Raw genomic sequence first — 20,000 nt, 5'->3', positions numbered from 1 at the left:
ACGGACGAAAACCACACATTGTTTACAGAATTACATCTTCTGGGCTGCACATAAGAAAAGATAAAACATAAAAAAGTTAAAAAGTATAGTCTAAAAGTTCATTTAAAATACATTAGAGTAAAAATGAAATCGATAAAAATAAAAAACAAACAACCAACCTAGAGGTGAGACAGCAAGGAACTAAATGGAAGGAAACCACCACAGTACGAACTTATGCTAAATACAATTGACTCGCAGAAGTATGGGTGTTTAATGATGGTACGAGTTGTTTTATAAACAACGACTCAAGGATTGTTAACTCTTGTGGTTTGGTAGTATGGCCGATTACACTGATATTTTGACCGAAGGGCAGACCTGGGTCACTCATGGAGGACTATTCACCACCTGTACAGGTTGGTGCGACTCTCGAAATAATTATCAAGAAGTCTAAATAGACCAAAAACGCCCAAAGGGCTCTCTCACAGGCTAAAAGCATGTATATAGAGAGAAGTGACTTTGAATTTCAGGTCTGCCTAATCAAAAACAACCATTCCAATGTCAAAACCTCCCCACTACAGGGAAGGAGAGCCGTTCCAAGAAAGAAGAAGAACAGCGCAATCCATCCATCAACTGTTTCCACCCATCGTTACCATGTTCACCTATTTCGCCTTGACAGGTGTTTACCTTTTGTGTGACTCTCATTTATTTCCGTATTTTGGGATTATTATCCTCATCCTAATGTGAGTTTTTATCATTAATCATTCCTTTTAGCCCATAGTTCATTTTGGTGTTTTCCTTTGGCCTAATGCATACGTATTTCGTTGTTAATTGGCTTGTCAAGACTGTGTACTCATCCTGACCAAAGCGACGGCCATATTTGTTGTTCAGCCATAATGAACTAGGGGGTTCGCTTCTTTTATTATTCCTATGTTCTAAAATAAGCTAACCTAGCCTTTTATATTATTTGTTGTGTGTTATTCATGTTTTACCTTTTTCTAGACTGACCTAGGGTCAGTTTTGATATATGTGTAAATATCTTTGCTTGCGGGATGTGTTTTTTATCCCCCACCCCGCCCTCCCCTTCCTTGAGGTGTGCTCCCCAGCTGGTAGCCCTCCCCTCTCGGTCTTCGGCCAGGGGTGTTTGGGGTTTACCGTTGGTTCTCCCCCTATCAGCCTTTTGATGGTGAGTAGGAGAATCCCCGTGAGTTATCTCGTCCTTCGCGGCAGCGCTGTCTCACGGAGGGTGCAGTACGATATACCTCTTCTATCCTGAACCAGGTATCTGTTCAGGATAGGTGGAAGAAGGCGGCAGGACCGCTTCCTTTAATTGAGGGGGTTTTTGACCGAAGGGCAGACCTGGGTCACTCATGGAGGACTATTCACCACCTGTACAGGTTGGTGCGACTCTCGAAATAATTATCAAGAAGTCTAAATAGACCAAAAACGCCCAAAGGGCTCTCTCACAGGCTAAAAGCATGTATATAGAGAGAAGTGACTTTGAATTTCAGGTCTGCCTAATCAAAAACAACCATTCCAATGTCAAACTCCCCTCCCCACTACAGGGAAGGAGAGCCGTTCCAAGAAAGAAGAAGAACAGCGCAATCCATCCATCAACTGTTTCCACCCATCGTTACCATGTTCACCTATTTCGCCTTGACAGGTGTTTACCTTTTGTGTGACTCTCATTTATTTCCGTATTTTGGGATTATTATCCTCATCCTAATGTGAGTTTTTATCATTAATCATTCCTTTTAGCCCATAGTTCATTTTGGTGTTTTCCTTTGGCCTAATTGCATACGTATTTCGTTGTTAATTGGCTTGTCAAGACTGTGTACTCATCCTGACCAAGCGACGGCCATATTGTTGTCAGCCATAATGAACTAGGGGGTTCGCTTATATTCCTATGTTCTAAAAATAAGCTAACCTAGCTTTTATATTATTTGTTGTGTGTTTTTTATTCATGTTTTTACCTTTTCTAGACTGACCTAGGGTCAGTTTTGATATAGTGTTTGTAATATCTTTGCTTGCGGGATGTGTTTTTTTTATCCCCCACCCCGCCCTCCCCTTCCTTGAGGTGTGCTCCCAGCTGGTAGCCCTCCCTCTCGGTCTTCGGCCAGGGGTGTTTGGGGTACCGTTGGTTCTCCCCCTATCAGCCTTTTGATGGTGAGTAGGAGAATCCCCGTGAGTTATCTCGTCCTTCGCGGCAGCGCTGTCTCACGGAGGGTGCAGTACGATATACCTCTCTATCCTGAACCAGGTATCTGTTCAGGATAGGTGGAAGAAGGCGGCAGGACCGCTTCCTTTAATTGAGGGGGTTTTTTGACGAAGGGCAGACCTGGGTCACTCATGGAGGACTATTCACCACCTGTACAGGTTGGTGCGACTCTCGAAATAATTATCAAGAAGTCTAAATAGACCAAAAACGCCCAAAGGGCTCTCTCACAGGCTAAAAGCATGTATATAGAGAGAAGTGACTTTGAATTTCAGGTCTGCCTAATCAAAAACAACCATTCCAATGTCAAACCTCCCCACTACAGGGAAGGAGAGCCGTTCCAAGAAAGAAGAAGAACAGCGCAATCCATCCATCAACTGTTTCCACCCATCGTTACCAGTTCACCTATTTTCGCCTTGACAGGTGTTTACCTTTTGTGTGACTCTCATTTATTTCCGTATTTTGGGATTATTATCCTCATCCTAATGTGAGTTTTTATCATTAATCATTCCTTTTAGCCCATAGTTCATTTTGGTGTTTTCCTTTGGCCTAATACATACGTATTTCGTTGTTAATTGGCTTGTCAAGACTGTGTACTCTCCTGACCAAGCGACGGCCATATTTGTTGTCAGCCATAATGAACTAGGGGGGTTCGCTTATATTCCTATGTTCTAAAATAAGCTAACCTAGCTTTTATATTATTTGTTGTGTGTTTTTTATTCATGTTTTTTACCTTTATTTTCTAGACTGACCTAGGGTCAGTTTTGTGATATATGTGTTTGTAAAAATATCTTTGCTTGCGGGATGTGTTTTTATCCCCCACCCGCCCTCCCCTTCCTTGAGGTGTGCTCCCAGCTGGTAGCCCTCCCCTCTCTCGGTCTTCGGCCAGGGGTGTTTGGTACCGTTGGTTGGCTCCCCATCCCCCTATCAGCCTTTTGATGGTGAGTAGGAGAATCCCGTGAGTTATCTCGGTCCTTCGCGGCAGCGCTGTCTCACGGAGGGTGCAGTACATATACCTCTTCTATCCTGAACCAGGTATCTGTTCAGGATAGGTGAAGAAGGCGGCAGGACCGCTTCCTTTAATTGAGGGGGTATTTATTTGAGTGGCATACCATTTCATGATTGGTTTTTAGCAACGCGGCAGACATTCAGATTGCTAACGTCTGCCGCGTTGGCGATTCCTCTTCTATCCTGAACCAGGTCTCTGTTCAGGATAGGTGGATGAAGGCGGCAGGACCGCTTCCTTCGAGTTGAAGGTGTACTTACTTGAGCGGCATACTATTTCATGAATTGTTTTTAGTAACGCGGCAGACATTCAGATTGCTAATGTCTGCCGCGTTGGCGATACCTGATCTATCCTGAACCAGGTCTCTGTTAAGGATAGGTGGATGAAGGCGGCAGGACCGCTTCCTTCGAGTTGAAGGTGTACTTACTTGAGCGGCATACTATTTCATGAATTGTTTTTAGCAACGCGGCAGACATTCAGATTGCTAATGTCTGCCGCGTTGGCGATACCTCTTCTATCCTGAACCAGGTATCTGTTCAGGATAGGTGGAAGAAGGCAGCAGGACCGCCTCCTTCGAGCTGAGGGTGTGTTTACTTGAGCTGCATACTATTTCATGAATGGTTTTTAGCACGCGGCAGATATTCAGATTGCTAATGTCTGCGCGTTGGTGATTGTACCTCTTCTATCCTGAACCAGGTATCTGTTCAGGATAGGTGGATGAAGGTTGACAGGACCGCTTCCTTTGATTGAGGGTGTATTATTGAGTGGCATACTATTTCATGAATGGTTTTTTTCAGCAACGCGGCAGACATTCAGATTGCTAATGTCAGCCGCGTTGGCGTTAATGACGCCTAGTGTGTATATATTTTTCTTTTATGTGTTTTATTCATTCCCTTTCTACAGTTTATATTGCTTTAGTCCATTTATCAGCCTTACCTGCCGCCCCCGCCCCCTTTTTTCATAGTAGCTGCAGGATTATACTGATTGCATTTTGCTGCAGTTGCCGCGATTGCAGCGGCAGACTTTGAAGGGATTGAATACCTTGATTACATATACCCTGCCGCCCCCGCCCCCTTCCCCTTTCCATAGCAGCTCTAGGATTGCCCTAGTTACTCTTTGCTGCGGTTGCGGCGGCGGGGCTATAATTGCAATAATGCTTGTTGCTGCGTCGCCGCCTTAAGGTGTGCTGCCCTAAAGTTGGATGCCACCCTTGGGCGGCAAAGGATTTTTTGAAGATATAAACTCAATAGGAAATCCTTCAGAATGCCCTGCTGTGAATGCAATCACGCAACAGAGGACATAGCCACGACTCGTGCATGGAGCAATTTGTGGCATCTGTGATGGACTATGGGACAAGGCCCGTAATTTGGCCCAACCGAAGACGCCATCATTGCCTTAAGGCGCTTACTGACTGAATTTATGAGTTTGGGGAAAAACTGTTCATGATGTTCATCAGAATTTAAGACACTACTGCGCCTGGATTTGACTCTTCCTGCTGGATCTCAATCCAGGGTAGGTAATTTCTTTGTCTTTGCTCAAAATGTGATTTTTTAGGTTTAGTCTCGTTTACTGAACTATTCCTGAAGACTTTCCTTTGACGCGTGTCCTCTATAGCAGATAAATGGACGACTAAGAAGAGGAGTCTTTATCTGCAATTGCACAGGATGTGGCTTCGTCAGGGGCTTCTTCTCTGCCGTGAGGTGGTTCTTGAAGTTGATGCATCTCGGAACCTGCCTGATGCGATACTGGAATCTCAACAACTGTAATTTCTAAGCCTTCTCCTGTGGCCTTTAAAGAACCTCCTATACATGATAAGTTTTTAAGTCTGCCGCCCTGCGTCATACTCGGCATCTAGCGCCAATCTAGATCTTGTGGTTCACACACTTTCAGGGGAAGTCGACATCCAATCCTCTGCAGCTTCTTCCCACGGTTCTATGAAGGGTGGCTCGTCCAAAGACCCCATCTCTCAGCAGTGACTCAAGAAGAATGTTATTGCCTCTGCCGCCCTTACACAGTCCCCTCCTGGTCCCAGTTAGCCCCTTCCGCCTCAGGGGCGCTGCCCTCTCTGGCTAATTCTCAGGATACCTTGGAGATTATCCTTGGAGCATTAGGGATACGCAACAGAGGATTGTTACTCTAGAGGAACATCCCTTTAAGAATCTAACTATGATTCCTCGTCTGACGCCACCTCTATCCAGAAGAATATTTCGTTAATTAGAAACTCTCAGGAGGCACAGGTTCAAAGAGACGTGGTCCTCCAAGAACAATGGGCATCATCCCAGTCCGTCAGGCTTATGAGGCCCTTTTTGATCGTCTTACACCCGATCCTGCTGCTATCTCAGAATGAAATGACAGCCCCTTCCATCCTCCAGATTCGAAGGGGGAAAGGGCAGTAGTCGTGCATCTAAGAATTTCGTCCCGACTCTAGTACGGGTGGAAATGACATAGGACAGAGGTAGATGGAAGAGATTTATTGAAAACGGCAACCCCGAGTAGGATAACCTGGGAAGAAGACTCCATTTCTCCCATAAACATCTACGGAATACATTAAGACATTTGAGAGGGGAGAATTTTGTTCTCACGGAACCGGCCGTCTTGTTCAATTCTGACAGATTGCAGCCGCCTCCTAAGAATGCTGTTCAAGACGAGCTGGTGCACATCAGAACTTCCTCAGCTCGTTGAACATGACCATCGCAGCGGAAGTACTAAAGTTAGTATATCCCGGTTTTACCAGAATACTGCGCTGATTAACAGTTCCCTAGTGGGCTGGTCCCGAAAGATAAGATATTTTTATGTGGCTAGGAACCAATTGGTCACCTAGCAACGGGACCTACAACTATTGTTGGATCCGAACCACATTATATCCTGAAATTAATTTCTATCACCAGAAATAAATTTCTCTGATTTAGCGTTGGCAGAGCCGAGAATCAACCTTCGGACCACCGGATGGGTAGCCTAGTGCGAACCACTCGTCCAACGAGGAACTAATGGAAGTACCAACCAGACAGACCATAAAGAGGATCCTAACTCTTCAGCTCTATGCTTTGTTGAAGATGCCATTACAGCCATGGTAGACAGCCTACAACCTCTTCGCTAGAAAGAAATATTTATTGAGGAAGCTCGCACTTCCGGGCTGTTTTATGAAAAACTATCTGGTTTTAAAACTCCTCAGTCCAAGATCCACTTTCAAAGAACCTCTCTCATGAGGACGCCTGGGAAGGAGTAGTCCACCCAAGCTGTTCATCAGGCCAAGTCAATGCTGACCATGCTTGGTTTTAGGAATCCTGCTACGAAGCGCCCTTCTCACAAGACCTTGGGTAACTTCAGAAGGAATTACCAGAATCAGTACACTTCTTCATCTTCTAACAGATGTCCCTGAGGTACCTCAAGAGGTCGTGGAAAATGTAACCTCGGGGCAGAGGTATGATGTCTCCAGGCATCCCTAGATGTAACCAGTCTTCCAGGGGAGGGGTAAATCTTTTTAGAATTTGAGGGTTGGCAGGAGACTCCAATACTTTCATCAATATTGTACAAGAGATTCAGGGTCTTGCAATCATAAAGGGGCTGAGGTGGGAGTGGTGCAGTCCTCCATCACACTTCCATTCATTCTTTCAGGCTTCAATCCACAACTCAAAGAATTTGTTTCATGCATGATGAAAACCGGGGCAATAGAGGGAGACGACCTCCTTTCCTCTTTCAGTTGCCCCTTTTTTCTATTTTCCCAAGTTCCCAGAGAAAGATACAAACAAAAGACGGATCATCTTGACCTGTCAACCCTCAACAATCAATACAATGTCGACCTTCAGAATGACAACTTTGCAAGACGTAAGATTGTTGTTGCCAGTAGGAGCTTTTGCCACCTCCATCGACTTGAAAGACGCCTATAGGCATATTCTGAATTTCCAATACACCCATATTACAGGAAGTTCCTTGGTATCAGTCTAGAAGGGAAGAAGTTTCGTTTCAAAGCTCTACCTTTCGGACTCAACATCGCTCAGAGAGTATTCACGAAGATCTGCCGTCCAATTCTGAGGGAACTTGGGCGGAAAGGTATCCAGGTTATTGATATACCTGGACGACTGGCTGATATGGGTGAATTCGGGAGTGGGTTGTTTAAAGGCAACAAGGATTGTTTTACAGACCCTGTCTGAGTTGGGGGTTTTTCTTATCGACATGAAGAAATCAAGATTAACTCCGGAACAGACTTTCAGTGGCTGTGGGTGGTTGGGACACCACTTCTGGTACCCTGATCTGCTGAGAGACAAGGTCATGTCTCTATCTCGGACCTTTCATTATTTTTGAAGCAAACATCAGTGTCTTGTCGGCAAGTGGAGCAGATGTTGGGGAGGTTCCAATTTGCATCAATAGGCGACCCTGTGGGCAAAGCCATTTTAAAGGGCCTGAATCACTTTTTAATCACGAAGACCAATAGAAAGCAAAGGGATCAGTTATGTCTATTCCCTCCTTTCATCAAGAAGGCTCTAGAAAGATGGATGCATCCAGAGATTTTCTCGGCAGTGATTCCTTTCCGTCCACCTCCACCCAGTCTGGATGTGTACACAGATGCCTCCCAGACAGGCTAGGGGATCACACATCTGCAGGGCAGATGTTTCAGGGTGCACGGTCTCATCCTCTCTCAATTGCATATAAATATTTTAGAGATACCCGTCGTGTATATTGCCATCAAGAAGCTGAATCTCCAGCCAGGGATCCACTTCAGATTACACTCAGACAGCGCAACAGCAGTGGCCTGTCTGAACAGGAAGGGGTCTGCGAAATCAAAGCCTCTTAGTGAGTGGACCCTCTCTATTCTGAGGTTTCTTCAGAGGAAAAACCTAACGATGACAACGTTTCACGTGGCAGGGGTGAGAAATGTTATTTCAGATGCGTTATCCAGAAGCCATCCAATACCATCGGAGTGGTCTCTGGATGAGACATCCTTCCACTATGTTTGCTCCCAGTTGGAGATGCCCCAATTAGATCTTTTGCCACGAGAGAGAATTCCCAGTTACCTCACTTCGTTTCTCCAGTGATCGACCTCCTAGCAGTGGAGGTCGACGCCCTTACATGGGACTGGAACAGGTGCAAGTAATTACCTGTTTCTTCCAACAAAGATGATCCTCAGAGTGCTCAGTTATTTGGAAAGCTTCAGGGGAAAAAGCAAAGCTGATAGCCCCATTGTGGACTGCTCAGCCATGGTTCCCTCTATTGCCAGCAAGGGCAAAAAGAAAAGACTCATAATCCTGAATCCAGTACTCTCGCAACTAGTTGGGAGGAATCGTTGCTTTTGTGCCTCAAAGATTCTCCTCCAACTAGCTTGCTGGAGTTTATGATTAAGATTCATAACAAGTTATACGCTAGTGATTCAGCAAGAATTTTATTTAAATCCTTAAGAACTCTACCAATAGAGAATACAGACTGTGTGGAAACTCTTTTGTCATTTTATTAGATCTAATAATATAGTAAGATTTCAGTGGAAACTATTTTAGCATTCTGAGAAATCTTTTAAATGACAGACATTTATCTCCTAACCACAATTTCAACTTATAAGTCTGCATTATCTAATCCTCTTAAGCTTGCTTTCAACATTGATGTATCGGTTCATCATTTCCAGAATTTATGAAAGCCCTTTTTTAAAATCAAACCATGATTCCTTGTACAAAATTTCTTTGTCTTCAGATAAGGTTTTAAACTTTCTTTGCATTGTCTTCAAGGTTCCAAGAGAACCCTTGTGTTAAAGATAGTTTATATATTACATTGTTTCCTAATCTCATTTACGACTGAGCTCATATGAATTTCTTGATTTTTCTTCAGAGAGGGTCAGACTGTTTCCTGATCCAAATTTTTTCGCCAAGAATGAACGTCCTAATCTAGACGTGAACTGATTTTTTATCACTAGACTTAAGGATGATTAAGGAGGTCGTCATCCTTTATGTCCGGTGCATAAGTTGGAGAAGTAACCTTGTTTAGACTAGCAATACAAAATTTTTGAACAAATTTTTGTACACCCAGAAAACCTTTCTGACATATCAATTAATAAGTTGAGACTATTTATGCGTCAATTTATTCGTTGGGCTGATCCAGGTTCCTTTCCCAGAACTCACGATTTGAGAAAAGTCGCAAACTTCTTTTGCTTTCCTAAAAGGTTATGAATAGACAAAAGCAATTTGTGATCTTGTTGGATGGTCTTCTATAACGTTTCAGAAAAACATTATTTGGAGATGTCTATTAGTTCCTCGTCTTTTGTCGTGCTGGGCGGGTTCTGAATCTGGAAGCATTTATTCATAAATTTAATTAATTTGTTTTTTTACATACGTCATTTTGTTATCTATTTGTACATAAGGTAGATTTCATATTGTCTAAATATATATTTCTATTATAAGTAAATATTTAGATTACAATTTATGTCTGTGTTAACAACTTAATGGGGTTGATGTCATGGTGTCAACTGGATTCCTGGTATTCTACTTATTAAGTATAATATGTATACTTTATCTCATTTTTTTCTAGTACCGATACCTATCATTTTAGGTCTGCCTTTATTAAATTTTGAGTTTTTGTGGATTATGATTTGGTTAAGGGTTTTGAGTAAATAACTACTTGTTTAATCATTAATTTATTCAATTCTTAACAGAGTCAAGATACAGAATACTTATATTTAATTATAGTAATATTGAATATTTCTCATTAATTCGCAATTTCCAATGATATTACCTCAGGATACATCAATTAGATATTTTTTCAGGTGTATCCCTCTTCCATCAGCTGTTTCTTTTCCTTCCCTTCTTCCCTTGTCATAAAATTCCCTTTTTTATGACTCTTGGTAAATACTCCATGAGTGACCCAGGTCTGCCCTTCGGTCAAAAAAACGAGGTTTGACGAAGGAAAAACATTATTTTTGACCAAGGCAGACCTGGGTCACTCAGACCACCCTTCATGATTTTCTTTCCTTTTACATTTCACACAGTTCGATAACCACTATATTAACTCAATAGTGAACATGGTAACGATGGGTGGAAACAGTTGATGGATGGATTGCGCTGTTCTTCTTCTTTCTTGGAACGGCTCTCCTTCCCTGTAGTGGGGAGGTTTGACATTGGAATGGTTGTTTTTGATTAGGCAGACCTGAAATTCAAAGTCACTTCTCTCTATATACATGCTTTTAGCCTGTGAGAGAGCCCTTTGGGCGTTTTTGGTCTATTTAGACTTCTTGATAATTATTTCGAGAGTCGCACCAACCTGTACAGGTGGTGAATAGTCCTCCATGAGTGACCCAGGTCTGCCTTGGTCAAAAATAATGTTTTCCTTCGTCAAACCTCGTTATTTATTTGAGTGGCATACCATTTCATGATTGGTTTTTAGCAACGCGGCAGACATTCAGATTGCTAAAGTCTGCCGCGTTGGCGATCCTCTTCTATCCTGAACCAGGTCTCTGTTCAGGATAGGTGGATGAAGGCGGCAGGACCGCTTCCTTCGAGTTGAAGGTGTACTTACTTGAGCGGCATACTATTTCATGAATTGTTTTTAGTAACGCGGCAGACATTCAGATTGCTAATGTCTGCCGCGTTGGCGATACCTGATCTATCCTGAACCAGGTCTCTGTTAAGGATAGGTGGATGAAGGCGGCAGGACCGCTTCCTTCGAGTTGAAGGTGTACTTACTTGAGCGGCATACTATTTCATGAATTGTTTTTAGCAACGCGGCAGACATTCAGATTGCTAATGTTCTGCCGCGTTGGCGAATACCTCTTCTATCCTGAACCAGGTATCTGTTCAGGATAGGTGGAAGAAGGCAGCAGGACCGCCTCCTTCGAGCTGAGGGTGTGTTTACTTGAGCTGCATACTATTTCATGAATGGTTTTTAGCACGCGGCAGATATTCAGATTGCTAATGTCTGCCGCGTTGGTGATGTACCTCTTCTATCCTGAACCAGGTATCTGTTCAGGATAGGTGGATGAAGGTGACAGGACCGCTTCCTTTGATTTGAGGGTGTATTTACTTGAGTGGCATACTATTTCATGAATGGTTTTTAGCACAACGCGGCAGACATTCAGATTGCTAATGTCAGCCGCGTTGGCGTTAATGACGCCTCGTGTGTTATATATTTTTCTTTTATGTGTTTTATTCATTCCCTTTCTACAGTTTATATTGCTTTAGTCCATTTATCAGCCTTACCTGCCGCCCCGCCCCCTTTTTTTTTTTTTCCATAGTAGCTGCAGGATTATACTGATTGCATTTTGCTTTTGCTGCAGTTGCCGCGATTGCAGCGGCAGACTTTGAAGGATTGAATACCTTGAATTACATATACCCTGCCGCCCCCCCTTCCCCTTTCCATAGCAGCTCTAGGATGCCCTAGTTACTCTTTGCTCGGTTGCGGCGGCGGGGCTATAATTGCAATAATGCTTGTTGCTGCGTCGCCGCCTTAAGGTGTGCTGCCCTAAAGTTGGATGCCACCCTTGGGCGGCAAAGGATTTTTTGAAGATATAAACTCAATAGGAAATCCTTCTTCCAGAATGCCCTGCTGTGAATGCAATCACGCAACAGAGGACATAGCCCACGACTCGTGCATGGAGCAATTTGTGGCAACTGTGATGGACTATGGGACAAGGCCCGTAATTTGGCCCAACCGAAGACGCCATCATTGCCTTTAAGGCGCTTACTGACTGAATTTATGAGTTTTGGGGAAAAACTGTTCATGATGTTCATCAGAATTTAAGACACATACTGCGCCTGGATTTGACTCTTCCTGCTGGATCTCAATCCAGGGTAGGTAATTTCTTTGTCTTTGCTCAAAATGTTGATTTTTTAGGTTTAGTCTCGTTTACCTGAACTATTCCTGAAGACTTTCCTTTGACGCGTGTCCTCTATAGCAGATAATGGACGACTAAGAAGAGGAGTCTTTATCTGCAATTGCACAGGAATGTGGCTTCGTCAGGGGCTTCTTCTCTGCGTGAGGTGGTTCTTGAAGTTGATGCATCTCGGAACCTGCCTGATGCGATACTGGAATCTCAACAACTGTAATTTCTAAGCCTTCTCCTGTGGCCTTTAAAAGAACCTCCTATACATGATAAGTTTTTAAGTCTGTTTTCTCCTGCGTCATACTCGGCATCTAGCGCCAATCTAGATCTTGTGGATTCACACACTTTCAGGGGAAGTCGACATCCAATCTCTGCAGCTTCTTCCCACGGTTCATGAAGGGTGGCTCGTCCAAAGACCCCATCTCTTCAGCAGTGACTCAAGAAGAATGTATTGCCTCTGCCGCCCTTACACAGTCCCCTCCTGGTCCCAGTTAGCCCCTTCCGCCTCAGGGGCGCTGCCCTCTCTGGCTAATTCTCAGGATACCTTGGAGATTATCCTTGGAGCAATTAGGGATACGCAACAGAGGATTGTTACTCTAGAGGAACATCCCTTTAAGAATCTAACTATGATTCCTCGTCTGACGCCATCTCTATCCAGAAGAATATTTCATTAATTAGAAACTCTCAGGAGGCACAGGTTCAAAGAGACGTGGCTCCTCCAAGAACAATGGGCATCATCCCAGTCCGTCAGGCTTATGAGGCCCTTTTTGATCGTCTTACACCCGATCCTGCTGCTATCTCAGAATGAAATGACAGCCCCTTCCATCCTCCAGATTCGAAGGGGGAAAGGGCAGTAGTCGTGCATCTAAGAATTTCGTCCCCGACTCTAGTACGGGTGGAAATGACATAGGACAGAGGTAGATAGATTTATTGAAAACGGCAACCCCGAGTGAAAAACGGCAACCCGAGTAGGGATAAACCTGGGAAGAAGACTCCATTTCTCCCATAACATCTACGGAATACATTAAGACATTTGAGAGGCAAGAATTTTGTTCTCACGGAACCGGCCGTCTTGTTCAATTCTGACAGATTGCAGCCGCCTCCTAAGAATGCTGTTCAAGACGAGCTGGGTGCACATCAGAACTTCCTCAGCTCGTTGAACATGACCATCGCAGCGGAAGTACTAAAGTTAGTATATCCCGGTTTTACCAGAATACTGCGCTGATTAACAGTTCCCCACTCGGCTGGTCCCGAAAGATAAGATATTTTTATGTGGCTAGGAACCAATTGGTCACCTAGCAACGGGACCTACAACTTATTGTTGGATCCGAACCACATTATATCCTGAAATTAATTTCTATCACCAGAAATAAATTCTCGATTTAGCGTTGGCAGAGCCGAGAATCAACCTTCGGACCACCGGATGGGTAGCCTAGTGCGAACCACTCGTCCAACGAGGAACTAATGGAAGTACCAACCAGACAGACCCATAAAGAGGATCCTAACTCTTCAGCTCTATGCTTTGTTGAAGATGCCCTTACAGCCATGGTAGACAGCCTACAACCTCTTCGCTAGAAAGAAATATTTATTGAGGAAGCTCGCACTTCCGGGCTGTTTTATGAAAAATACTCTGGTTTTAAAACTCCTCAGTCCAGATCCACTTTCAAAGAACCTCTCTCATGAGGACGCCTGGGAAGGAGTAGTCACCAAGCTGTTCATCAGGCCAAGTCAATGCTGGACCATGCTTGGTTTTAGGAATCCTGCTACGAAGCGCCCTTTCTCACAAGACCTGGGTAACTTCAGAAGGAATTACCAGAATCAGTACACTTCTTCATCTTCTAACAGATGTCCCTGAGGTACCTCAAGAGGTCGTGGAAATGTAACCTCGGGGCAGAGGTATGATGTCTCCAGGCATCCCTAGATGTAACCAGTCTTCCAGGGGAGGGGTAAATCTTTTTAGAATTTGAGGGTTGGCAGGAGACTCCAATACTTTCATCAATATTGTACAAGAGATTCAGGGTCTTGCAATCATAAAGGGGCTGAGGTGGAGTGGTTGCAGTCCTCCATCACACTTCCATTCATTCTTTCAGGCTTCAATCCACAACTCAAAGAATTTGTTTCATGCATGATGAAACCGGGGCAATAGAGGAGACGACTCCTTCCTCTTTCAGTGCCCCTTATTTTCAGTCCCGAGAAAGATACAACAAAAAGACGGATCATCTTGACCTGTCACCCTCAACAATCAATACAATGTCCGACCTTCAGAATGACAACTTTGCAAGACGTAAGATTGTGTTGCCAGTAGGAGCTTTTGCCACCTCCATCGACTTGAAAAGACGCCCTATAGGCATATTCTGAATTTCCAATACACCCATATTACAGGAAGTTCCTTGGATTCAGTCTAGAAGGGAAGAAGTTTCGTTTCAAAGCTCTACCTTTCGGACTCAACATCGCTCAGAGAGTATTCACGAAGATCTGCCGTCCAATTCTGAGGGAACTTGGGCGGAAAGGTATCCAGGTTATTGATATACCTGGACGACTGGCTGATATGGGTGAATTCGGGAGTGGGTTGTTTAAAGGCAACAAGGATTGTTTTACAGACCCTGTCTGAGTTGGGGGTTTTTCTTATCGACATGAAGAAATCAAGATTAACTCCGGAACAGACTTTCAGTGGCTGTGGGTGGTTGGGACACCACTTCTGGTACCCTGTATCTGCTGAGAGACAAGGTCATGTCTCTATCTCGGACCCTTTCATTATTTTTGAAGCAAACATCAGTGTCTTGTCGGCAAGTGGAGCAGATGTTGGGGAGGTTCCAATTTGCATCAATAGGCGACCCTGTGGGCAAAGCCATTTTAAAGGGCCTCCTGAATCACTTTTTAATCACGAAGACCAATAGAAAGCAAAGGGATCAGTTATGTCTATTCCCTCCTTTCATCAAGAAGGCTCTAGAAAGATGGATGCATCCAGAGATTTTCTCGGCAGTGATTCCTTTCCGTCACCTCCACCCAGTCTGGATGTGTTACACAGATGCCTCCCAGACAGGATAGGGATTCACACATCTGCAGGGCAGATGTTTCAGGGTGCACGGTTCTCCATCCTCTCTCAACTTGCCATATAAATATTTAGAGATACCCGTCGTGTATATTGCCATCAAGAAGCTGAATCTCAGCCAGGGATCCACTTCAGATTACATCAGACAGCGCAACAGCAGTGGCCTGTCTGAACAGGAAGGGGTCTGCGAAATCAAAGCCTCTTAGTGAGTGGACCCTCTCTATTCTGAGGTTCTTCAGAGGAAAAAACCTAACGATGACAACGTTTCACGTGGCAGGGGTGAGAAATGTTATTTCAGATGCGTTATTCCAGAAGCCATCCAATACCATCGGAGTGGTCTCTGGATGAGACATCCTTCCACTATGTTTGCTCCCAGTTGGAGATGCCCCAATTAGATCTTTTGCCACGAGAGAGAATTCCCAGTTACCTCACTTCGTTTCTCCAGTGATCGACCTCCTAGCAGTGGAGGTCGACGCCCTTACATGGGACTGGAACAGGTGGCAAGTAATTTACCTGTTTCTTCCAACAAAGATGATCCTCAGAGTGCTCAGTTATTTGGAAAGCTTCAGGGGAAAAGCAAAGCTGATAGCCCCAATTGTGGACTGCTCAGCCATGGTTCCCTCTATTGCAAGTAAGGGCAAAAAGAAAGACTCATAATCCTGAATCCAGTACTCTCGCAACTAGTTGGGAGGAATCGTTGCTTTTATGCCTCAAAGATTCTCCTCCAACTAGCTTGCTGGAGTTTATGATTAAGATTCATAACAAGTTATACGCTAGTGATTCAGCAAGAATTTTATTTAAATCCTTAAGAACTTCTACCAATAGAGAATATCAGACTGTGTGGAACTCTTTTTGTCATTTTATTAGATCTAATAATATTAGTAAGATTTCAGTGGAAACTATTTTAGCATTTCTGAGAAATCTTTTAAATGACAGACATTTATCTCCTACCACAATTTCAACTTATAAGTCTGCATTATCTAATCCTCTTAAGCTTGCTTTCAACATTGATGTATCGGTTCATCTATTTCCAGAATTTATAATGAAAGCCCTTTTTTAATATCAAACCCATGATTCCTTGTACAAAATTTCTTTTTCTTCAGATAAGGTTTTTAAATCTTTTGCATTGTCTTCAAGGTTCCAAGAGAACCCTTGTGTTAAAGATAGTTTTATATATTACATTGTTTCTAATCTCATTTACGACTGAGCTCATATGAATTTCTTGATTTTTCTTCAGAGAGGGTCAGACTGTTTCCTGATCCAAATTTTTTCGCCAAGAATGAACGTCCTAATTCTAGACGTGAACTGATTTTTATCACTAGACTTAAGGATGATTAAGGGAGGTCGTCATCCTTTATGTCCGGTGCATAAGTTGGAGAAGTACCTTGTTTAGACTAGCAATACAAAATTTTTCGAACAAATTTTTGTACACCCAGAAAACTTTCTGACATATCAATTAATAAGTTGAGAACTATTTATGCGTCAATTTATTCGTTGGGCTGATCCAGGTTCCTTTCCAGAACTCACGATTTGAGAAAAGTCGCAACTTCTTTTGCGTTCCTAAAAGGTATGAATAGCAAAAGAATTTGTGATCTTGTTGGATGGTCTTCTATAACGTTTTCAGAAAACATTATTTGGAGATGTCTATTATTTCCTCGTCTTTTGTCGTGCTGGGTTCTGAATCTGGAAGCATTTATTCATAAATTTAATTAATTTGTTTTACATACGTCATGTTATCTATTTGTACATAAGGTACGATTTCATATTGTCTAAATATATATTTTCTATTATAAGTAAATATTTAGATTACAATTTATGTCTGTGTTAACAACTTAATGGGGTGATGTCATGGTGTCAACTGGATTCCTGGTATTCTACTATTTAAGTTATAATATGTATACCAATTTCTTTATCTCATTTTTTTCTGAGTACCGATACCTATCATTTTAGGCTGCCTTTATTAAAATTTGAGTTTTTCTGGATTATGATTTGGTTAAGGGTTTTTGAGTAAATAACTACTTGTTTAATGCATTTAATTTATTCAATTCTTAACAGAGTCAAGATACAGAATACTTATATTTAATTATAGTAATATTGAATATTTCTCATTAATTCGCAATTTCCAATGATATTACCTCAGGATACATCAATTAGATATTTTTTCAGGTGTATCCCTCTTCCATCAGCTGTTTCTTTTCCCTTCCCTTCTTTCCCTTGTCATAAAATTCCCTTTTTTATGACTCTTGGTAAATACTCCATGAGTGACCCAGGTCTGCCCTTCGGTCAAAAAACGAGGTTTGACGAAGGAAAAAAACATTATTTTTGACCAAGGCAGACCTGGGTCACTCAGACCCACCCTTCATGATTTTCTTTCCTTTTACATTTCACACAGTTCGATAACCACCACTATATTAACTCAATAGTGAACATGGTAACGATGGGGTGGAAACAGTTGATGGATGGATTGCGCTGTTCTTCTTCTTTCTTGGAACGTCTCTCCTTCCCTGTAGTGGGGAGGTTTGACATTGGAATGGTTGTTTTTGATTAGGCAGACCTGAAATTCAAAGTCACTTCTCTCTATATACATGCTTTTAGCCTGTGAGAGAGCCCTTTGGGCGTTTTTGGTCTATTTAGACTTCTTGATAATTATTTCGAGAGTCGCACCAACCTGTACAGGTGGTGAATAGTCCTCCATGAGTGACCCAGGTCTGCCTTGGTCAAAAATAATGTTTTCCTTCGTCAAACCTCGTTATTTGTTGTCAATGTAGGTTTTACATTGTTTTGCATGGTTCCTGATATTGGAGTGCTCTGGGTTTGAGATTCTGCTCCCTGTGCGGAAACTGATTCCCCGATGTGAATCGATGCGCACCTTAAGTAGCCGACTGGTGGATCCCACGTAAATCCCTGAAATACATTTAGGGCAAGTATATTTGTAGATGACACCAGAAGACATATAAGGACAAAGCTGATCTTTTTATCTTAAACAAGGAGCCTATATTAAGAGGATTTTTGGAATTAATTTGACTGATATGGCTGGGAAATGGTCATGAATAATTTGCGTAAATCTCTTTTGAAAGGGTAGGTCATGGATATATGGAAAAGGTTGCATAGAAACTCATTTTGGTGACGTTGGAACGTCAGGTTTTCTAGAGAAATGTCTATTTAGTAATTTATTTAATTTTCTATATACTAACCTAGGTGGGAAAACAGTTACCTTTAAAGAAATTACCTAGAAATAGAATTCATTGTGAAAGGCAATTCCAGTTAGATGAGAGGACTAGTGCTCTATAAGGAGGGAAAAATGGAATTAACCTTATTAAAATAACAGCTACTATAAAAATTAGATCCGAGTCCTGCAAAACTTTCTTTCTAAAAATGTGTGTTAAAAGAGTTGTCTTGTCTATATACTTGAACGTCCAGGAATGACAGACAGTTGTTCTCCTCTTTTTTTATAGTAAATTTCATGTTCGGGTGAAGTGTATTTACGTAGTCGAGGAACAGTTCAGCCTCGTATTCACCCTTGAAGAGAGCAAACGTATCATCAATATACCTAGAATAAAAAGAGAGGATGGAATCTTAGAGGGCAATCGTCGAGCATACGCTCCTCCAGGGAGCACATAAAGATATTCGCGAACGTAGGGCCAAGGGGGGAACCCATGGCCATGCCATCTACTTGTTTAAAAACAAGGTTTACCGTTTAAAAACAAAGCAGTTCAAGAAGTGTTTTAAAAAGCGTGCGGTTAAAATTACTAAAGTGGACTCAGGATCGGGAAATAGCTTGTCAAGAATCAAATCAATGGTCTCACAAATGGAATATTCGTAAACTAGAGATTATCGATGGTCCAAGATCTGAATCCTGTCCATAAAATAGAACTCCTTTTAAACTGGAGGGAAATTGTTGAGCGGAGTAACTGTTCTTTTTGTTAATGGTTCAAGTATAGGGCAACTAGAAATTTGGCTAGTTTATAATTTGGTGTATTAAAAGACGCTAAAACAGGCCTGAGTGGGAGACCTGGTTTATGAATGAATTTTTGGAAGGCCATATAAAGTACCGTAAGAAGAACCTGTGGTAATATAGTTCCTGATATGTAGTTTCTCAATGATATTATCCTTCTCAAAGACCTAAGGAAACGGTTAATTTTGTTTTGTATTTAAAGATATTAAGATAGTCGGGAGTGCCAATCATTTCGAATTTGTTCCTGTCGTTTAAGATACTTTCCATTTTGGATAAATAGTCTTGTTTATTCAAGATAACTGTTCCCTTACCTTTGTCGGGTCTTGTGACAACGATGTCCTTGTTGTTAGCGAGTTGCTTCAAGGTGTCGAAATCTTCTTTCTGAAAAAAAGTACCTTGGGATAATTCAAATAATCTTTTTTGTAGGCTCCCCAAGTCGGTCTCAAAAGGAAGCGCTTTAAGTCGTTGAAATATTGATTCAAGGGGTAAAAAGAATTTAGTATAATTAGGTTTATAATTAGGTAAGCAGAAGCTCAAACCCAGTGACAAAAGGAACTCCTCTCTTTTTGATGGAAACAACATCGGAATAGTTAACACGGTGGTACGGTCATTATGAAAATTGGGGATGTAATGCCAAGGTTAATAAGTTTCCTGTGGTGGCGTTCCTGTACATACGATGTAAAATCCTGTAAAATGTTATTAAAAAGTTTTTTACCTATCAAAGCGTCAATAAAAGTCAACTTAGTAAAAAAGATAGGACTTGTAACTGTTCACTAATGACTTGTGTCTCTCAATAGCCTTTTGTTACAACTAATTTCTAGTGATGTGTGGTTTTCGTCCGTCTTCCTCTGATTATATATATATATATATATATATATATATATATATATATATATATATATATATATATATATATATATATATATATATATATATATATATATATATATATATATATATATATATATATATATATAATATATATATATATATATATAT

The sequence above is a fragment of the Macrobrachium nipponense genome, chromosome 8 (genome assembly GCF_015104395.2).
Source record: "Macrobrachium nipponense isolate FS-2020 chromosome 8, ASM1510439v2, whole genome shotgun sequence".
NCBI classification, from domain to species: Eukaryota; Metazoa; Arthropoda; class Malacostraca; order Decapoda; family Palaemonidae; genus Macrobrachium; species Macrobrachium nipponense.
This window is presented reverse-complemented; position numbering follows the sequence as displayed.